Source organism: Sorex fumeus, unplaced genomic scaffold (genome assembly GCF_029834395.1).
Source record: "Sorex fumeus unplaced genomic scaffold, SorFum_2.1 ptg000006l, whole genome shotgun sequence".
NCBI lineage: Eukaryota > Metazoa > Chordata > Mammalia > Eulipotyphla > Soricidae > Sorex > Sorex fumeus.
In genome coordinates, this window is record NW_026606063.1 from 824473 (window position 1) to 844352 (window position 19880).

At 46.2% G+C, this 19880-nt stretch overlaps 1 long non-coding RNA gene across 1 annotated transcript; it reads right to left on the reverse strand.

The window, feature by feature from the left end:
- Window positions 1–2593: 2593 nt before the first annotated feature.
- Window positions 2594–16621, reverse strand: LOC130033379 (uncharacterized). Its single transcript, XR_008793964.1, has 4 exons — window positions 16566–16621; window positions 15674–15776; window positions 9999–10084; window positions 2594–2767 (listed from the first exon to the last, which is right to left on the reverse strand). It is a non-coding gene; the product is annotated as an uncharacterized LOC130033379 (long non-coding RNA).
- Window positions 16622–19880: the final 3259 nt, after the last annotated feature.

The window sequence follows — 19880 nt, forward strand, 5'->3', positions numbered from 1 at the left end:
GCTAACCATTCTCATCTCAGAGAACCACAAAGAGAAAAATCGCAACTCATGAGGCGGCATGTCCATAACCGTTGGCATACGCAAGTTCACGATGGACAAATGAGTGTAAGCCACAGGGATTTAAAGACCTATGGTTAGAGAACAATTGCTTAGAGCTAATTTTGTGAAATGGATGGTCAATTCAGGAGATGTCAATAATGGGAACCTAATCTATGAGAGCTGTTCCAATGACAGCCGTGCTCCAAGGCTGAACAAGGCTCCTTATTTAGGACAACAGGTGGCTCAATAGGGGCCATGGAGGAGTCGAGTTTCAACCCCTGGCACTGAAGAGTCCTCGGAGCACTTCCCAGAGCGAAGCTGGAGCACTGACTCAAGAGAAACTCCTGAGCACTGCCAAGTGTGGCAAAACCGTGTGGAGTAATTTACTAATGCCTGAATGGTGGTTTATTGGATTGATGGTTTAGTACTGAAAGTAGTGAGCAATGGAAAACATAGCATTATCAATTAAAGATCAGGGATTAAGGGGGCATTCCTTCTCTCCATCGTATGAATGAAAATCTTCACAATGAACCTGTTTACTGAAAATTCCAATTCTGGAAAACGTTGCTTCTATCCATTTTTATCCGTAGAAATGCAAATGTGATAAACTAATATTGTGGAGCTGGGTAACAGACACTGGTGCAGATAAGACCCGACCTCGCAAAGCAGCCTGGACCAAAGCCTCGCAAGACGGAGTATCTGGGCAAAGTCGGCAAGAACAGGGTGTCAGTCAGCACCAGGTGTTGGCCTTAGGCCTCACTCAACCTCCTTGTCGCATGAGCCCTACTCACAGAAACTGTCATGTACGCTTAGTAATTTATCCTAACTGCAGCATTTAGAATTGATGGATTGGACCGGGGCATAGCAGAGAAGGAGCGGTGACAGGCCAATAACGCTGAACTTCATGTGATTGGACTTTCTTGCGAGCCGAGACCCTCAGTAAAAAAATGTGTGTATCTGTCAATAAAGTGAACAGCCATCAGCTGCTCCAGGAGGGTGTTTCTTCGTGCATCCTTTCCCCACATCTGCCTGGGCCCTGTGCACAATGTGTCTGGGCACCACTGGGGGGAAAACTGTTCCCCAACATAATATCCTAATTCCCGATCTTTTAAAACTTCCAAAACCAACACAACACAATCCTGTGTAACTTTTAACTTTCCTATATATCTGTCTTAGATATATCTGCCCAATACAAAACTGAGTTAATTAGTAAAATTCTCCCGTCGAATGTCACTGACACACAAAGTCAAAGCAAGGGTGCGATACCTGGAACACACGTTGGTACTGCGGGCTTCCAACTACTGTCAGCGTCACACCTGATTATGTCGCTGCCTCGTAGGACAAAACCTGTGTTGCAGTCAAATAAAACCGTTGTGTTGTAGTAACGTTTTTTTGGAATTATTGATCTTGGCGTTCCATGGGGTACCACCGGATACGGACATTTAACCACTGAAAAGTTGAAAAAGTCCAGAATGAACATAAATCGGTATCAACACAAGACAGTAAACCATTCAAAATAGTACAGTGAGAACGAGGACTAGGAGAGTTACACAAAGTATACATATGGGCATTCTGTATTCCCATTATGCTCAGGGCAGTGGACCCGAGGTCCAATCCCTTTGGCACGGACCAGGAGGTGCGTTCTTCCACTGCAGGGATTCACACAAGTTGTCTGCCCACCCTCAGCAAGACCGTGAATGATTTACTGGCATAGAGATGGGGGCCTATGAGAACTACTTGCTAGGAGCACCCATGCATTTTGGGTAAATATGTTTTCACTTTTTTGGACTGCTGAGTTATACGGGAAGGGTCAGGGTAACTTCACTGGGCAGTGCTCAGTGTTTATCCTGTCTCTGCATTTGGGTTACTCCTGGCGGATGGGGCAATATATACAGGGTGCCATGCATAATACCGGGTTTCCATGTGCAAGGCAAGAATCCTACCTGCTGTACTATCACAATATTCTCATTCTTTGTATAAGTGTATCAATTTATAATTAGGACTTTAATTTTGTTGTGTTTAATTTGTTGATGAAGCTAGAAGTGACATTTCTATCTTACAGAATTTTTCAATCCACATCCATTGGAATCTCCATTCAAGGTTTTCTTTAGTATCCTTTATCAGTATTAGCAGGTTTTACGTTACAAGTCTTTCTTGGGTATCAGATTTATATTGGGTATTTGATTTATATTGTTTGAATTGTACTTTAACCAAATTCTTTAATATTTAACAAGTGATAATCATTTAAAAGGTTTTATTAAGTACTTCACCCAGTCAGTGTTAAAAATATCAATTTTCTGTGGTTTAATTCTAGGCAAGAGACCATTTCTGTATGTTAAATGTGTATTTTGCAAGGACTTGAATCTATAATGAATCTATAATTTTCTATAGATAACTGTGTCATAGGTAAAAATAGATTTTAAATTCTTGTTTTATGGGGGGGGATTGTTTACTTTTTTACATATTTGTTTACGTATAGTGTCTCCATAGAAGTCAAAACTGAAGGAGGAAATAACGGAAGTACTATTACCTTCACACCGAGGAGGAGTGCCGGTCCAATCTCCATCAGCAGAACAAACACGCTTTTTCGTCCCAATAAGGGAGTATTCATCTGGCCCGGTTGAAGGGTTGCAAGTGTAAGTCACAACTTCACCATATTCAAAAACTTCCTTGTGACTGTTGGAGTACTTCCCGTTCGGTATTTTCTCAGGTGGTCTACACAATACCTCTTAGAAAGTGGGGAAAAGGACATAAGTAGCAAGAGCTAAAGTAAAAAGATCACTGCAGCATTAGGGTTCCCTGAGCTGGACCAATACACTAGTGCTTAATAGCTCTGAGCTAATTTTGAATCCAATACCCCTTCAGAAGAGCGACACTATAAGAAAATGTGATTCCTAAATTCAAGTGATTGATGTAGAAGTGAACATCGTGGAAAAGGCATCTATTTAAGCAAATATAAAATATCTACATTGGGAGGTATGTTTGTCTGCAAGGTCAGGCTAGGTTTGTCTCTATAAGAGGTGATGACAATTTAGAAAGAGAAAAATGTTTGTGAGTAAAAAATCAGTTAAATGGAGTTTAGAAATTTGATAGTTTATCAATATATCTGTATACTAAATTGATTATTCACAAAGTAGCTGGATGTCTTGTTCACTTGATCACTTGACTTCCCATTAATTATCGATTTGCTCAAACAGGCGCCAGTAATGTCTCATTTGTCCCTGTTGCGTGCTAGTGTAGCCCAATGGCGTCTGTTCATTCTAGGAACACAAAGAGCCTCAAACCGATTGTTCAGGGTCTTGATGACGAAGTCTGACCATCTCGTAGGTGGGAGGCCATGCGGTCTTCTGACGTCCTGCAGAATCCAGTCGGTAATGGCTCTAGTCTGGCGGTTTTCTCCAAATCTCTTGTTACTTTCCTTTTATATTTTTACTCTTTCTTGTTACTACCACCCTTAGAAGTATAGTTAAATTTTCCAGAGATAGCAAACTATGTAATGTTACACACAGTGACTCCAAATGTCTTCTTTTGTCTCAGAAATGAGGGAGACTACACTGTAGAAACAGTAGATAAAGTTTAAGTTTATCTGGAAGGAATCGAAAAGCAAAACTCACTATTTACATCTAATAAACCTTTGTTACCGTTTAGCTTCAAAAAAAAAACCTTAAGACTCTTACAAGTGACATTTTAGAGGAAACACGCAAAACCACGTTTATCCGCTGGCATCTTGTTCTTCCTCAAAGTCGCCAATCTGTCCCCAAATCCAGCTAAGTTAGGTCAAAGCTCCTATGTTCCTGTATAAAAAAAGTTCCCGGAACAAAGGACTTGGAGGCACAGCGGAGCGAGGGGCCTCCTGCCCTGCATGAAGACTGCACGAGGCCTTTCCCGTCGGGAAAGAAATGGTAAAACAGCACGTGGCTGTCTTTTGTTAAAAAACTTGGGCGTCATAATTTACTACGTGACTTGCAGTTGAGTTTTAGGCATACGATTTTCCAACACCCGTCTCATCACCGTGTCAGCTTCCCTCTACCAAAGCGTCTCTTTCCCTTCCGACCTGTCTCCTTGACAGGTACCTTTTAGGTTTGGTCATTGCAGTTTGGATCTCATGCTTTCAGCTTTGTTAATATTATGGTTAGCACTGGCCTGTCTTATTTATTTATTTATTTTGGTGTGTGGGCGAGGTCTTTGCATTTTTTCTTTTTTTATTGAAACACCATGATTCACAGTTACAAAGTTGTTCATTATTGAGTTTTCTCTCACGCAAAGTTCTAACACCCATCCCTTCATCAGTGTAGATTTCCTGCCACCAATATCCCCAATTTCCCTCCTTCCTGGACCCCCCTCCTAGTTCTGCCTCTTTTCTTCTCTATCTTCCTTTTACCCTTTTTCTTTTATAGGCACTGTGGTTTGCAACACTGTTACTAAAAGGGTATCATGGATATCACTTTACCTCCTTTAAGAACTCAGTTCTTGTGCAGAGTGATCATTTCCAACTACCATTATCATAGTGGTCCTCTCCTCTCCCTGCCACCGCCCTTTCTGGCAAGCTTCCTACCACGGGCCAGTACTCCTAGCTCTCATTTCTACTGTCTTTGGGTACTATTCTTATCTACCCATACAGTTTTATTTTAATATCCTGTGAATACAATCATTCTATATCTGTCCCAATCCCTATGACTCATTTAATGTAGCATAATACTCTCTTTGTCCTTCTATGTAGAATCAAATTTTATGATTTCCTTTTTCTTAGTGGCTGCATGATAATCCATTGTGTAGATATATCATAGTTTCTTTATCCTGTCATCTGACCTTGGGCACTTGTGTTTTTTCCAAGTTCTGGCCATTGTGAAGGGTGTTGAAACAAACACAGGGGAAGAGGGAAGCTTTCTGCATTGTTTTTGGACCTCTTAGGGTATATTCCCAGGAGTGGCATTGCTGGGTTATATGAAAATTCAATCGTCCATATTGTTTTCCCAAAAAATGACTGGGCCAGTGGGCATTCCAACTAGCAATGAATGAGAGTCCCTTTCTCCCCAAATCTGCAACAGCACAGGTTGTTCTTGTTCTTTTGAATGTTTGCCAGTCTCTGTGGTGTTTGGTGATATGTTATAGTTCTTTTGCATCTCCCTGATGATTAGTTGTTTTTTTTTTTTTTGTCTTTTGGTCATTTGCAGTTCTTAATTGAAGAATTATCTATTAAAGTTCTACAAGTGCCTTATATATCCTGGATAATAATCCCTTATCCGTTGAGTGTTGGGTAAATAATTTTCCCCATTCTGTGAGACATCTTTGTATCCTGGTCATCATTTCCTTTGAGATATAGAAGCTTCTTAGTTAATGTTGTCCATTTTGTTTATCTTTGCTTCCACTTGCTTGGTCAGTGGTGTTCCATCCTTGAAGATGCTTTTAGCTTCAATGTGATGGAGAGTTCTGCCTACATTTTCCTCTATGTACTTTATGAATTCAGGTCTTATATCAAGATCTTTACTCCATTTTGATTTAACTTTTGTATATGGCAGTGGGAAGCGGTCTGAGTTCCTTTTTTCTAATGCCACGGGCCTGTTTATGAGGTTTCCTTGCACTACTTAGTATTTTTTGTTTCTTTATTGAATATAAACTGATAATATACCTGAGGGCATGTCTCAGGATATTCAAGTCTATTTCTTTGATCTGACAGTCTGTCTAATACCATGTTGTTTGAATTACTGCTTCATAACACAGTTTGAATTTGGGAAAAGTGATGTCTCCTGTCTTCTTTTCCCCAAGGATCGCTTTAGCTATTCTGGGTGGTTCATTTTTCACATGAATTTCCACATGTTTGATCTATTTCTTTGAAAAATAACATGGGATCGTATGCTTATAGTGATTGCGTTGAATCAGTACAATGATTTGGGAAAGTATTGCCATTTTGATGATACTAATCCTCCCAATCTATGAGCATGACATTTTTTCATGTCCTCTTCTATTCTTAAACAAGCAATTCATATTTTTTAAAAAATTTTTTTGTATAGGTCTTTTACCTCTTTAGTTAAGCAGATTCCAAGATTTTCTGGTACATAGTTGTGAGTAGGACTTTAATAATATATCTTTCTACCTTCATTATCTGTGTATAAGAGAGGTCTGGAATTTTACACATTAATTTTGCAGACAGCCACTTTACTATATAAATCTATTATTGTTTCTTGAAGCTTTTTGGTAGAGTCTTTAGGAATTTCTAAATATAGTATCATATCATCTGCAAAAAGTAAGAGCTTCACTTCTTTCCTATCAAGATGCATCTGGTATCATTTTCTCGCCTAATTACTATGGCAAGTACTTCCAGTACTATATTGAATAGAAGTGTAAAGAATGGGCAACCGTGTCTTGTGCCTGATCTTAGGGGGAAGTCTTTTAGGTTTCCCTCAATGAGTATAACGTTTTCTATGGGTTTTTGTAAAGGTTTTTGCCTATATTGAGGAAAGTTTCTTCAATTCCCATTTCATTCAGTTTTTTAAAAATCATGGATGAATGGGTACTGGATCTTGTCAAATGCTTTCTCTAGAGAGCTTCTATTTATAGATAATGTGGTTTTCATTTTTCTTTCACTGATATTGTGGATTTTGTTGATGGCCTGCATATGGGTTTAATTTTCTAATCTACTCTGCCACTCAGTGTCTCTTATTTGGTGCACTTAGAACTTTGATATTGAGAAACATTCTTGTCATGGGTTTTGTGCCATCTTTCTTCAGGAGTTTGGTGTGCTTGTTGGACCTGTTTTAATGTACTCCTTTAAGTATTCCTTTAGTTCTTCTTGTAAAGATGGTTTTGCATCTATGAAGTTCCTGTGTGGTTCATCTGCAAAGTTGTTTATTGTTCCTTCAAATATGAATGACAGTTTGGCTGGGTAAAGTATTCTTGGTGAGGCATTCATTTCATTTTTTTCACTCTATCCCACCACTGTCTTTGGGTTTGGAGGGTTTTATTTGATAAATCTGCTGTAAATCTTAAGGCTGCTCCTTTCTATATTGTTTCTTTAATATTGCTGCTTTTGGTATTCTATCTATGTTTTTATCATTATGATTAGAATGTGCCTTAGTGTACTTTTACTTGCATTTCTTTAAGATGGTCCTTTTCAGGTCTCCTGAATCTGAGTGCGTGCACTCTTCCGCTCTTGAAACGTCTCAGTAATGATGTCTTTGACTGTTGGTTCATCATCAGGGTGGCCTTCCCGGTCCTCTGGGGACCCAGTGATTCTTATGTTGTTTCTCTTTAATTGATGCCAAAGTTCTCTTGTCAGTTATCAATTATTTTGAGGTTTTTCCCCATCTTCTGTTTTTGTCTGGAGATTTTCTGCATTTCACCTTTGAGCTCACTGATTCTGTTGTCAGCAGTCATTAGTTTTTTCCTTATTTCCATTTCATATGCTCTTGTGTTTGTTAGTCCACGCCAGTTTCTTTGATCTTCAAAAAAATTCTCAAAATTTCCTCTCTAAATTCCTTATCAGTTTATGTAGGTCATTATTACTGGTTGAGTCCTCTGGGCTACCACCTTCACTCACTAAAGCGGTGAGGTGCTGTGTTGCATTCACAATGTGACTTCTGCAGTCCAGAGTTGTTTTTTGCGTGTTTTTGTGTGGGTAGGTGGCTAAAGTTAGAATGTTTTTGTTTGTTCACGGCGAGTTTTGGAAAGGAGAAGAAATGTGGGGCCACTGTATGGCTGCATGCTTCATGGGCAGGGAGGTGACCTGATCTGGGGGCAAAATAGTGATAGTAAAAAACAGGGACCCTGGTGTTGCTCTGGGATTCCTCAGTTTTCTGGGACCAGGGATTGGCGGAGCTAAGTCCAGAAAGCTAGCAGCCCTCCCTCTACTTGTCCAGTTCTCAGGTGGGGAAATTCTGAACTGGGGGCCAAAATGGTGATCCTAAATCACACTTGCCTTTCTGACACACTAGAAAGTGGCTCAGAATACATCAAGTAACCTACTAAAGAAAAGGTCATCGTCTATGGTATAACATTCCTAAGTCTAAAGGGGTATTGAAATAACAAAGTACTGATTACTGCTCTAATATCTAAACAGAGACCAAACTTACTTCCACATAGTGGAGGCTCATGCTCCAGTCCACAGTGTTGCCAACTAATTCACAGTAAAGAACTTTAGATACAATTAAGCAAAAACTAAGCAGCACTGTAGCCCTGTCCACTGTCCTCCCATTGTTCATCCATTTGCTTGAGCGGGCATCTGTAATGTCTCTATTGTGAGACTTGTTGTTACTGTTTTTGACATATCCAATATGCCATGGGGGAGCCTGCCAGGCTCTTCTGTGCGGGGGGGGGGGGGGGATACTCTCGTTAGCTTGTTGGGATCTCCGAGAGGGATGGAGGAATCAAACCCAGGTCTGCCACGTGCAAGGCAAACATCCTACCTGCTGTGCTATCACTTCAGCCCATGTGACCTACACCTAAAATATTCACTCTGCAATTGTCACAGAGGGAAAAAAAAGCCAACTCCTCGTTGAATAAACTCATTTCAATAGTGAATGCTGATAATATTACATATGTTATTAGCATTGTAATTTTAATTATCTTCTTTCTGCTGCTGTATTGGGGGCTCTTTCAGGGTCAGGGGAATAAGGCCCATTGTTTTTACTGTTTTTGGCATATTGAATATGCCACGGGTAGCTTGCCAGGTTCTGCCGTTTTGGCGGGATATTCTTGGTAGCTTGCCAGGCTCTCCGAGAGGGATGGAGGCTTTTAGGGCAGCCTCCAATCGCCATTATAGGTGTTCCCATGGTTCACACTATATTTGAACTCCATCACATATGGTGCAGTAATCATGGAATATGGGTATTAAGTGTCTTATGATGTTCCAGAAAGCAGCCTGGAGCATGGTGGCAGCTGGGCAGTGGAGGTAGTGGAGGTAGTATTATAAATTCACTACCAGGATCTCACCATTCTATAAGGAAGTGATCATCGATGTCGAGAGGGGTTCCACAGGGTGATAACTTTTCACCGAAACTCTTCAGTGCCACCCTCGAGAACGTCGTGCGATGACAGGAATGGGAAGGAATGGGAGTGAAGATAAAAGGTCATCAACTACAACACCTCCGCTTTGCTGATGACATTGTTTTAATAACACCAAACATCAGCCAAGCGGCACAAATGCTGGCCAAATTCTACTGTGAGTGTGGAAAGGTCGGACTGCAGCTGAATCTCACCAAGACAATGTTCATGAGAAACGGTCTTGTTCCTGATGTTCCATTCGCTCTCAATGTAATGAACATCTCTGTATGCAGCAGTTATGTGTACCTAGGTCGAGAACTCAACATGATGAACCACCTGGCACCTGATCTGCGCAGGAGGAAGAGAGCAACGTGGAATGCCTTCAAGAGCATCGAAGAAGTTGTTAAGAGGATAAAGAATCTCCAGCTCTGGGCACATCTCTTCGACTCCACCATTCTTCCTACATTAACATACACCTCAGAGACCTGGGCCCTAGAAAAACAGGATGAAAACGCTATTCGGGTCTCCCAAAGAGGAATTGAAAGAGCCCAGCTTGGAGTATCATGCTTCACTCACGTGAGAGAAGGAATCCGGAGTTCTGACCTCTGTCGACTATTGAAAATCAGGGATGCTGTCTCGTTTGCCAAGGCAAAATCAGATGGGCTGGACATGTAATGAGATTTGGAGATCTCTGGACTAGAGCAGACTGAATCCCAGAGAACGTCAAAAGATCACGTGGCTGCCCACCTAAGAGATGGTCAGACTTCTTCGTCAAGACCATAAAGGAATGGTTTGAGGTTCTTCGTGTTCCTGGAGTGAGCAGAAGTCACTGGGCTACACTAACACATGACAGGGACAAATGGAGACGTTACTGGTGCCCGCTTGAGCAAATCGATGAGTAACAGATGTCAAGTGATCAAGTGACCTTATTTTTGCAATTTTCTCTTTTTTTATAATATCTAAACAGAGACCAAACTTACTTTGACATAGTGGAGGCTGATTGCTCCAGTCCACAGTGTTGCCAACTAATTCACAGTAAAGAACTTTTGATCCAATTAAGTGGAAACTAAGTAAGGAAAGAAAAAATTACTATTATTTCTATACAGAAAACTGAGAAGTAACATTTTATGTTTTCCTTCAACAGTAGTTTAAGGATTAGTCTTAGATACATGAGAACAGAGAAAAGGGAAGTACAATTAATGCAGTAAGTAGCTGGTGTAAGTGAGAACTCATGATCCTGCAACAAGGGCTATATCCATCGGTGCACATGGCCACAGCTGCCTCCACAGTCACCTCACACTCACTGGGAGACCCCTTCCCTCACACCCTCCTCTCAGCAAGACTGCGGCTATGGAGAGACCAGGCCCTGGGATGGGCTGTCTGTACTTGCTACACCTGGGAAAGTCCCCTGACAATTTAGGGCTCAGCTTCCTGCACCAGATAGTGAGAGGACTAAGCTCCAGGCCGGGGTGGGGAAGCTCTAGCTCTTGGCAGTCCTTTAGGTTGGAACATCTTTCTAGGAATCGCCCAGGTTACTGCTCTGGAATCTTCTCTGATGGTTTAGTCAGAGTTCCCTGCTTCTGCTGGACAGACCCCACTGCCACAGTCATAAATATGTTCTTGCCCACAGTTGCTCTGACAACTGTTCATATATGATGTATTTATCAAAAGGGTACCACATATTCAACAAGTCTACTTGTTAAACTTCCAGAAATCCTCAAAAAGCCTACATGTAGGCTCACTCAGGCACGTAGGAAGGATGTGCCAGCCTGCGCATTGGATATCTAAAAAATACCAGCAACTGCCAGCACCTGCTTTTAGTTGACATCTCCTGAGGCTCACGCATCTTCTTATGTTCAGGTGAGGAGTGATTCTGGAGCCAACCAGGAACCTGCTACCACCTCCATACAGTGGCAGGGGGCTAGGGACATACCTCAAGGCTCAGAGATACTTACCTGGCATGAACTAGAACTCAAATTGGATCCCCATTACCACAAGTTCCCAAGCACCTCTAGGTATAGTTCTGGAGGTCCCAGAGCACAGTAGGTCTGTAGCACTGAACCATCTCGACCAGTGAACTATTTCGGGGAGTGCTGCTGTGCCCTCTGAGCAATGGGAGCCCACCAATATTTAGGGAAAAAAAGAAGAAAGTAAAATTATGACTTCTAAGACCAATTGCACGAAGGAGAAAAATGATAGCAATGACACATGGCCCAGGACAAAGCTGAGACCTGATCAGAGCAGACTAAAATAATGAGTAAGATAAACCAATATAATGCTTACCATGAACATAGCCTACAACACTAAAAAAAATCCCACAAAATTCAAAATTCCCCACCTTGGACTCAGCAAGAACCTGGCCAAACTACGAGATCTGTGAAATTGAGACCTGGAGCCACCCGGATGGGAACAGTGAGCACCTAAGTATTCCCTGCCTCTGTCTCACTATGGAGTCACTTGACTCCACGTAAGAGGTTTGTGAAAAGGTGAACTCTTGACAGAACTGCTGCTACTTCTGTCATGGAAAATACCTTTATTGCAGTCCCACATGGAATACACCTTGGGCTCTCATCTGAACTAACACAGGAATAGCTTGGCTATCTCCATCCATGCCAATGGTCGGTCACCCCTAGCTCCAAGCACCATTCTTAGAAAATCTGACAAAGGCAGCATAACAGCAAGAATCATAATAACCTTAAGTACAATCTGAGTAGGCAAAGGGTCAATGATATTAAACAATCATAATGACAATGATGCGAATAGCACCCGGCCCAGATAAGGTCAGACCCGAACACCTGAAGAACCTGCCGTCAGTACTCACCAATACACTGGCATGACTTTTCACACACTACCTGTCTGAATGCAAGGTTCCATCCCATTGGAAAACCAGCAGGACTGTACTACTGTACAAGGGAGACATCCACGACATTGGCAACTATCTCCAGATCTGCCTGTTGTCTGTTGTCTACAAGCTATTCACTCGAGTTATCCTGAATAGGATTGGCATAACTCTAGATGAAGGACAACCATGCAAGCAAGCCAGTTTCCAAAAAGGATTCAGCACAATCGGCCATATACACATGATAACCAAACTCATTGAGGTCTCTCGGGAGTTCAAGATGCTGCTCTGTCTAACGTTCATCGATTTAAAGAAGGCCTTTGATTCTGTTGAGACTGAAGTGGTCATCGAAGTCCTAGCCAAGCAGGGTGTTCAAACTCAATACATCAGGATACTCCATGAGCTGTATTATGGATTCACCACCAGGATCTCACCATTCTACAAAGAAGTGATCATCGATGTCAGGAGAGGGGTTCGGCAGGGTGATACCATTTCACCAAAACTCTTCAGTGCCACCCTCCAGAATGTCATGCGACAACTAGAATGGGAAGGAATGGGAGTGAAGATAGACAGTCAGCAACTACACCACCTCCGCTTCGCTGATGACATCGTTCTAATAACACCAAACATCAGCCAAGCGGTACAAATGCTGGCTGACTTTGACCATGAGTGTGGAAAGGTCGGACTACAGCTAAATCTCACAAAGACAATGTTTATGAGAAACGGTCTCGTTCCTGACATCCATTCACTCTCAACGGGACAAACATCTCCAAATGCAACAGTTATGTGTACCTAGGTCAAGAAGTCAACATGGCGAATGACCTGGCACCTGAGTTGTGCAGGAGGAAGAGAGCCGCTTGGAACGCCTTCAAGAGCATCAAAGAAATTGCTAAGAGGACAAAGAACCTCCGGTCCAGGCACGTCTCTTCGACTCCACTGTTCTTCCTGCATTGACATACCGGATGAGAACGCTATTTGGGTCTCCCAAAGAGGAATTGAAAGAACTATGCTTGGAGTATCATGCTTCACTCAAATGAGTGAAAGAATCCGGAGTTCTGACCTCAGTCAACGTTCAAGAATCAGGGATGCTGTCTCATTTGCCAAGGCGTCGAAAATCTGATGGGCTGGACACATAATGAGATTTAGAGATGTCCGGTGGACTAGAGTCATTACCGACTGAATTCCATGGGACGTCAAAAGATCGCGTGGCCGCCAACCTATGAGATGGTCAGACTTCCTTGTCAAGAACCTGAACAATCGGTTTGAGGCTGTTTGTGTTCCTAGAACAAGCAGATGCCACTGGGCTACACTAGCACGCGACAGGGACAAATGGAGACATTACTGGTGCCCGTTCGAGCAAATTGATGAATAACGGGATGTCAAGTGATCAAGTGATCAATGACAATGATCACTATCACTATCACTAGCACCACGTTGTTCTTCAATTCGCTCAAGCGGACCCAGTAACATCTCCATTCGTCCCTGTAACGTGCATGTGTAGCCCAATGACATTTTGGGGGCTCCTTCAGGGTCAGGGGAATGAGGACCATTCATTGTTACTGTTTTTGACATATCGAGTATGCCACGGGTAGCTTGTCAGGCTCTGCCGTGCGGGTGGGATACTCTCGGTAGCTTGCCGGGCTCACTGAGACTGATGGAGGCTTTGGGGGCAGCCTCTAATCACCTTTACAGGTGTTTCTAGCCAGGCATATAGGTGGGTATGATACTCTCAGTAGCCTTCTGGGTTGTCTGAGAGTGAGAACTGGAGAATACGAGGTTGCTTCCGGGAGCTTGGTTTTAGAGTCTCTGGATGACTGGTGATGGGTTACACGGCAGTTGGTGGGTGTAACTGTCTAGCTACTGGAAGGTGGGGGAGCTGGGTGGAGGAGGCCCAGACCCGAACCAAGCAGGCTCGGAGATCTCAGCCCCACGTCCCGCACACCTGGGTTCCTCTGCAGATTCCTTGTCCAAGCGTGTGGAGAGTGGTCTCAGCATGACTTTGACTGGGTCCCAGAGGTCTTCAGCTGTCGGGGCTCTGCTCGGGGTGGAGAGGGAAACTCAACCCGCCCTCCGCCAAAAGGGGCCCCAGTGAAGACTGCCAGGCGTGGGGGCAGGAGACTCTGCCTTGTTCTTTTCTGGGAGACAATGATATATATATGACAATGATAGTAGTAAATAAAATTACTATCAACGAATTGGATTGGAGACCACTGTCCAAGAACAAAGAGGGCACCAACCAACCTGTACTCCAGAGCACTTTACTTAGATGGCAGGGCATGAATAGAGAAGCAGAAAGACTTCATCACAGACTGCAACAGGCACAACAGGGAAACAGTGCAGAATGCCACCACACTTCGTGAACAAATAGTAGCCCTGATACCCAACCAGCACTAAGAGCCTAGCTAGTTTCTCTGATAAGGCATTTTGAAAGGCCTTAGTAGTGAGGATGTTCATTGACCTCAAAGAAGCAGTGTTATAGACAGTCAAGAAAACACAAGAAAGAGTGAGAAAAACAGAATAAAAGATGACAGAATTAAAGAAGTTGGTAGGTGAGGATCTAGAGTGATACAACAACGGGGACACTACTGCATGGCCTCCAGAACAAGCCAGAATTACCCCCAAGCAGAGAGCAGGGAGCAACCCTGAGCAATGGTGGATGGGCTAGCTCACAAAGCAACCAATCAAGCATACAAGATGCAAGGCAAATGCATCTTCCTTCCTCTACTGTCTCTCCAGCCCGAAGAGTTCTCGCTCTTACCACTTCTATTCGACTTCAAGTAATTAAGAAACTAAGGAGTCAGAAGGGACAATAAAGAAATTAAAGATATCCAAATTGAAAAGCAAGAAGTAAAACTATCACTAGGCATATTGACTTTTTAGTAGAAAACCAGGATGATCTCATACACCTCTCACACACATCTGTTAGAATTCAGCCAAGTGGCAGGCTACAAAATCAGTATTTTTTAAAAGGGTGCCATTTCTGTAGTGTTTTTATGTTTCCCCTTCAAAAAGCACAAATTTTATAAGTAGCCAGTATAGCAAAGCGGGTAGGGCGTTTGCATTGCACATGGTCGACCCAGGTTCGATTCCTCCATCCCGCTCGGAGAGCCCAGCAAGCTATCGAGAGTAACCTGCCCACACGGCAGAGCCTGGCAAGCTCCCCATGGCATATTCAATATGCCAAAAACAGTAACAACAAGCCTCACAATGGTGACATTACTGGTGCCCGCCCGAGCGAACTGATGACAACCGAAGGACAGACAGTGCAATATAGCCAAGATATGCAAGCTGTACTGAAAACAAAAGTTTAAATACTCCTACATCTTTTTGTTCTTTGAGAAGCTTTACTCTCATAGCTGACTCAGTAATATTTTGCAAGTAAGAGATCATGATCAACACAAGGGCCAGGATAATCAGGTCAATGCTGGTCTGATAACACCCTTCAATTAAATAACTTTGGTAGGTAATTCTATTTTCTGCTATCACAACAGAGTAATGTAAATGTTAACTGATAGCTGAACAATATAGAATGAGAATGTTAGTGGTCAAGGATAAGTTACCATGATTTGGATGTTTGTAATAAGCTTATTGTTATATGTAGCAACATACAACTTCAATTTCTTTCTATTTAGACTGACTTGTATTAATTCCTCATCTTTTCAGTCTCCCTAACATCCCCAATGTTGTTTGGCTACAAATACAACCTGCCACACAGAAAGAAAAGAAACCAAATTCAAGGGTGTGTTAGAAGAAAAAACAAAACCCAAAAATGGAGTTTGTAATATTTACCTTATTCTCTTTGATGGTGTGACTTACCCGACAAAGCATGCATAGTGAGCCTCTGAGCCAAACAGGAAATCCCCTTTTATGTTGGTTATTTCCCCATTACTGGGCACTGGTGGATGTGGACATGCCTTTTCTAAGGGAAAATATCAAATTCACCATTTTATATAAATTTCCAAGTAGATCTAAATTTAAAACAAAAGCTCACATTGTGCCTTTATACTTAAGGGATTATTACTTTCCTTAATTACTGTAAGGGCAAAAGTGAGGTTCACGTTTACCCAGGCATCTACATGCCAAGAAAGACTCCCAGAGATTTTTTCAAAACCTGAACAAATACACTACATAAAACCTATACTCTCGTGATAAAAATGGTAATAGACAAGCACCAGCACCATGTGAGAGAGTCATAGGTCACAGATTGAAAAGGAAACCTGTGTATCCGTCTACCTACTCTCAGAACTCAGTTCTTGTCCAGAGTGATAATTTCTAAGTATCATGTCATAACCTTGATTCTAACTGCCCTCATCCCACCCTTCTACTTGTGGCAACATCTCAGTACTTATACTTCCAAGTTATAATGATGCAAGAATGAAGGAAATAGTGACAGAAAGATGGAAGAAGGAAGAAGGAAGAAGGAAGAAGGAAGAAGGAAGGAGGAAGAAAGGAGAAGGAGGAGAAGGAGGATAGAGGCAGGATGAGGTGTGAGAAACTGGAGGGCTCATGCAGAGGGTAACAGGAAGGAAATTGGGACACTGATGGTGAGAAATGTACACTGGAGAAGGGACAGGAACATTGTATGACTGAAACTAAGTCATAACAAACTTGTAATTGTGTACCGCATGGTGATTCAATAAAATATCAAATCAAATTCAAAGCAAAGGGGGAAAATAAAGAAAAGAAAAAGGCAGCCTGGTTTACTTACTGGTACAAGCCTCCTGGAGTGCTGTCCATGTGCCATCGTCATTACAAACAGTACGGGCGGGAAGCGTAAAGACGCGCCTGTACCCTGGGCGGCACTCATAATCTACTCTCTCCCCAGGACTGTACGAAGATTTACTGTCCCCCTTGATCTTCATAGACTGGTATCTTGGTGGTGCATCGCAGGCACCTAGAGATGAGAGTGATTCCAGTGAATACCGAACGTTTCTCTTGCACCACTCACAGGAGCTGGGACCAACGAGAATCAATGAAAAGGCACAGAGGGATCTTCCAGAATGCTCCATGTATGTACCCCTGCTGTGGAGAGGGAGATAACACCCTATTTGCCAGCCTTGGTTTCTGGGGAACAAGCCGCAGTTTCATTCCCCGGGAACCTGAGAACCAGCACGGACACCCTAGGCTAGCAGGTACTTAGCATGCAGGGGGAGGGCCTCCCACAACTGTCATGCTACTAAGGATTTCACAGGTTGCAGACATCAAGTGCCATCCATGCCAACTACTCCACTCCTGTCCCAGACTTGCTGGATCCCTCAGGGTTGGCAATGAGTCTCGCAGGCGATTCTGAACGAACCAGGGCTGGGTGAGTGCAGTGCACAGCCCAGAGGACACTCCGAAGGGGCAGTTGGACGAATGCAGCTGGGCAGACTGGCTCCACTTAGCTACTCTGAAGTCCCTGCTGGGCTCCTACTCCCCCCTCTCTCACTGCTCACATCACTCTCCCCTGCACACTCAATGCTCACACCACTGCCCCCATTCGCTGACTGCTCACTCCACTCTCCTCTGCACACGTACTGCTCACACCACTCTCCCTATCCGCTGACCACTCACTCCAAACTCTCTCCTGCACACTCACTGCTCACACCACTGCCCCCATCCGTTAACTTTTCACTCCACTCTCCCCTGCACACTTATTGCTCACACCACTCTCTCCTATCCGCTGACCGCTCACTCCACAACCCCTGCACATGCACAGCTCACACAACTGCCCCTATCTACTGACTGCTCACTCCACTCTCCCCTGCACACGCACTGCTCACACCACTCTCCCCTATCTGCTGATGCTCACTCCACACTCTCCACTGCACAATCACTGCTCACACCAGTGCCCCCTACCTGCTGACTGCTCACTCCACACTCTCCCTTGCACATGCACTGCTCACACCACTCTCCCCTATCCGCAAACCAATAACTCCACTCTCCCCTGCACACTCACTGCTCGCACCACTCTCCTGTATCCCGACTGCTCACTCCACACTCGCCCCTGCACACGCACTGCTTACACCACTGTCCCCTAAGTGCTGACTGCTCATTCCACACTGTCCCCTGCACACGCACTGCTCACACCACTGCCCCCTACCCGCTGACCGCTCACCCCACACTCTACCCTGCACACGCACTGCTCACACCACTGCCCCCTACCCGCTGACCGCTCACCCCACACTCTACCCTGCACACGCACTGCTCACACCACTGCCCCCTATGCGCTGACTGCTCACTCCACCCTGCACACGCACTGCTCACACCACTGCCCCCTACCCGCTGACCCTCACCCCACACTCTGCCCTGCACACGCCCTGCTCACACCACTGCCCCCTACCCGCTGACCGCTCACCCCACACTCTACCCTGCACATGCACTGCTCACACCACTGCCCCCTATGCGCTGACTGCTCACTCCACTCTGCCCTGCACACGCACTGCTCACACCACTGCCCCCTACCCGCTGACCGCTCACCCCACACTCTACCCTGCACACGCACTGCTCACACCACTGCCCCCTACCCGCTGAGCGCTCACCCCACACTCTGCCCTGCACACGCCCTGCTCACACCACTGCCCCCTGCCCGCTGAGCGCTCCCGCCCACACCGCCCTTCCCCCCCAGGAGTAGACAAACCACCTGGGTGCCGTCAAATCTACCACCTGGCAAGGGCGATTCTAGTCCCACTTCCGCTGTCCCTGGACACTGCCCTCTGGCATCAGGCGCCCAGCCTGGGACCCACAGTGTGTGTGGCGCTCAGGGCCGATGACCGTCTCCGCGGGCTTCGGGGCACCGCCAGGCCTGTCCCTCCGCAGGGTTCCTTGGGCCGCGGGCTGGCTGGACCCCGGGGTGCGCGGCGGTGCTGGGGTCGGGGGGCGGCCCGGGCACGCCCACAGGGCAAGGGGCCGTGGCCCGCGCATCCCTCCGTGTCCCGCGCCTCCCCTGTGCCCGGGACCAGCGCGAGAGGCCCGAGAGCGGCCGGCGCTTCCCCCTGCCCCGCCCAGCCCGCCCGGTGGCGTCGCCGGACCCGCAGCCACTCGGGTCCGGGACCGCCCTCGGCCGCGCCCGCTCTACCGTGGGGCCTGGGCAGCGTGAGCAGCAGCGCCGCAGCGAGGGTCCCGGGCCAGCCTCGGAGGGCAGCGCGGCTCCCGGGGCGGTGGGCGAGCGCCGGCATTTCGGGGACCTGGGTGGTCCCGGCCCACCGGGCCCTCGGAACCAGCTGCGGTGCCCGAGGAGAAGCGCCTCGGAGCCTGCGGCCGATCCTGAGGGCCCGAGGGCTGCGCGGCTGGGGCGGCGGGGCGGGGCCTCTGTGACGGAGGGGCGGGGCCGGCTTCCCTCCGCCAATGGGCTCTCTGGGCCCCGCCCACACGCGGGGGCACTTCCTGCCGCCAGGCTGGCCCCGCCCCGGAAGTCGGCTGTCGGGACCGGAAGTCCGGACTGAGAGCAGAGTCGCGCGGGGCGGCAGCTGCGGCCTGACAGGGGTTGTCCGTTCTCTGGGCTGAAGAGAGACAAGCTCCACACGGAAGTGGCTCCGCTCGGTGGGCACAGGAGTGTGCGCGGCTCCAGTCTCCGTGGGGACCCTGCCCGCGGCCACTGCCTGTGACCTCGGGACACAGGTCGGGGCCTGGAGCCGAGCCCGCGCGAAGTCCCGAGGAGGCCGCGTGGGCGGTGCGTCCTAGGCCCGGGCTCCGCGGGGCGGCGGGTGGCCCGCGTGACCAGGGACCATAGGCCCGGAACCCACGGAGGACAGCGGCGGCCCACGTGACCGTGGACTGTAGGCCCGGAACTCACAGACTGAGGTGGGCGGCCTGCGTGACCAGGGACTGTAGGCCCAGATCCCACAGAAGATGGCCGGCGGCCCGTGTGACCAGGGACTGTAGGCCCAGAACCCACGGAGCACAGCGGGCGGCCCACGTGACCGTGGACTGTAGGCCTGGGCCCCATGGAGCAAGGGGGGAAGGGTGTGTGTTGTTCAGGGGGACGTGGGGGGTAGAAGGAGCCTCAGGGCGGGGCTGAGCAGGTGTCCAGGGACTGAGACCC